Below are 2,500 nucleotides of genomic sequence, written 5' to 3' on the forward strand. Positions count from 1 at the left end.
TAGCAGTTTATTTGATTTTGGAATGTTTTTAGTAAAATTTATAAATAAAAAAATTAAATTTATTAGAATGAGTTATTTGTATTATTTCTAAGAGGATCAAAGTTAATAATTAATTCGATGTGTACGATAAGAGTATGCACTACCTAAAACAACAGATGCAACAAACTTAGCAATATATAAAAAATTTTAATACTATTTGGTGAAAAAAAGATAGGACAACAGACCATAACAAGTCAACATGAAACAATCAAAAACATTTGCAATTTTAAAGTTTTGTAGTGCCTTGGAAAGTGCCGAATATAGCAATGTCAATTCAATCATTTAAATATGACACACTTATCAAGTTCATTTTACACCTGTTGGAAAGCGTGTCATATGCTCAAGCACCGCCGCACTTGTTTCCGGCCTCTCAACAGGCGCTATGTTTTTGGGCATCAGAAGATTTTTTGATGTCCAAGAACTATGTATTGTGCCCTCGATGATCGAAATCATGTTTGCAAGCATTTCAAAAGTGTGGTCAGTGTTCATCTTTTGAAATACATTGCGAACAATCCATTTTTTACGGCCACGTGGAAATTCCAAGTTTTTCCTTTCCACCAAAATCTCATCACCACTTGCATCCTTTTTTTTTGTCAGAGCCGGTTTACGTATCACATTATGATTGTGGCATAATGCCGCCAATTTAGTTCTTGCATCCATTGAATCCATTTTAAAATGGATTCTTTTGGGCCTATACTTTAGAATCATGCTGTGATACGTTTCGATGACCCCAGTCTGACAAAAAAAAGTGAGATGTTTCATGTCCTTTGCCAACTGAGGGTCCAAAACAATTGAGGATAATGCGTGAAATGCAGGGGTGTGTATGGTTAGCCAAGGAACAGTCGGAGAATGCACATCGATCTCATCATGTTGGCATTTGTGCTCTGTATCTCCAATTTTCCATACATGTACATTTACTACATGATGTAGTAGAGATTCCCACAGAAGCTTAAAACGTTCCTCGCTTCCATTGCAATCTCGACTACACCAATAGAAATGTGTCAATATGGCTCGAATCCACGGCTGAATTGGTCGATACATTTTTTTTTGGGAAATTTGCATAAGTTTACATTTTAAATTTTTCACATAATGCCAGATGTCGAATTGATGATTAATATTTTGGTACTTTTCCGTTGTTAATAATTTTCGTATACCGGTGTGTCGATCTGTTCCAACGAATTGAATATCTAATTTTTGATCAATTAGCCGATCTAAACATTTAGTAAAACCAAATTTTTCCATAGCAACTGATGAAGTTGTTTGAGATACCTGCACCAACTCATAATCCACAATTTTTTTGCTAAAGAGATCCATGAAAGTGTATGTAGAGTATTTTGCGGAAAAACCAGGACTATCGCACTGACCATCACCCACAAGACACAATGGTTTTTTTGCCAATTCATTCAGTACATTTGCATGGTCTTCTTGCCAACAGTAATCAATCGTTTTGAATATATAATTAGATTGTGCCAAATTATATGAGGATTTGCCAAAGATTGTGATACCACAAAAATCAAATATTTCACGGATTTTTGTGTAACTTCCACCGCTTAAACAAATAGATCCTGCTAGCAAAATATTCCCAGCAGGATAACTTTTTATTTTCGGTTGGCTTTCCCACAGCTTTAATCTATGGCTAGCAGAACATGTGGAAAAGACCAACAACATTGTTCCAATTGTAGTTTTTTCAATTTTTACAATGCGCGATAAACAATCATGATTTGGACACCTCATTTTATACAATAACAGATCCAGTTTGCTTTCAAATATAATGAATTTCTTCTCTTTGACCAAATTTAACGGATAAGGAAGAGTGTTATCGGGCTCGATTTCGTCTAGACTGTCACATAAACTCAGGTCAACTTTTAGTGGTGTGTCACAATCGGATAAGTGAAAACTAGGGTCATCGTAATATTTTAATCTACGTTTTGGTCTGTTTTGAGGACTCTCATCGTCAGAAATTAAACGAGACCTCTTGTTAGTGGAGTCTACAAAAGGTGTGACACTAGTAGAGGGAGAAAATACAATAGAATTTTCTGTTTCTAATGGACGTACATCATGTATGGGTGTTGAACCCTCTAAAGGTATGGGCAAAGCCTCTTCCGACATGCAATAGGAATGATCCAAACTTGACGCTCTTTGACTGGCTAGTTTGATGTAACTTTCTTCAGATTGTGAAAAATTAAAGTCAACAGTGTCAGTCTGTGTGCCAGCATCATTCTTTTGCACTTTGGGAAGGTGGCATTTGCAGATTATTTGCATCTCAGTTGTTGAAGTGGAAGGGTCTTGGTCTTGGATGCAAAACGATTTTTCTTTGATTCTGTCCAGTTTTCTTTGCCATCTGTTAGGTCTTGATGATGCTGTGTCCTCCAAACTAAAAATTGTCGGCACAGCGTCAATTTTAAGTTTTCGACGATTGCCTTCACCGGTGAAAGAATCTGTACTGAAATGTTCAGAGCAC

General features: G+C 36.2%; 1 long non-coding RNA gene and 1 pseudogene across 1 annotated transcript in view; both read left to right on the forward strand.

Moving 5' to 3' along the window:
* LOC143964240 (uncharacterized) overlaps positions 1–62 on the forward strand; it is a 670-nt gene extending 608 nt beyond the window's left edge. The window contains exon 2 of the long non-coding RNA XR_013271103.1: positions 1–62. This exon is cut by the window's left edge and continues 255 nt beyond it. This is a non-coding gene — a long non-coding RNA (uncharacterized LOC143964240).
* Positions 1–2,500, forward strand: part of LOC143964241 (E3 ubiquitin-protein ligase TRIM39-like) — a 106,048-nt pseudogene that overhangs the window by 72,080 nt on the left and 31,468 nt on the right.

The sequence above is a fragment of the Lithobates pipiens genome, unplaced genomic scaffold (genome assembly GCF_037356315.1).
Source record: "Lithobates pipiens isolate NorthernLeopardFrog02 unplaced genomic scaffold, aLitPip1_a1.2 Scaffold_8, whole genome shotgun sequence".
In the NCBI taxonomy this organism is placed as follows: domain Eukaryota; kingdom Metazoa; phylum Chordata; class Amphibia; order Anura; family Ranidae; genus Lithobates; species Lithobates pipiens.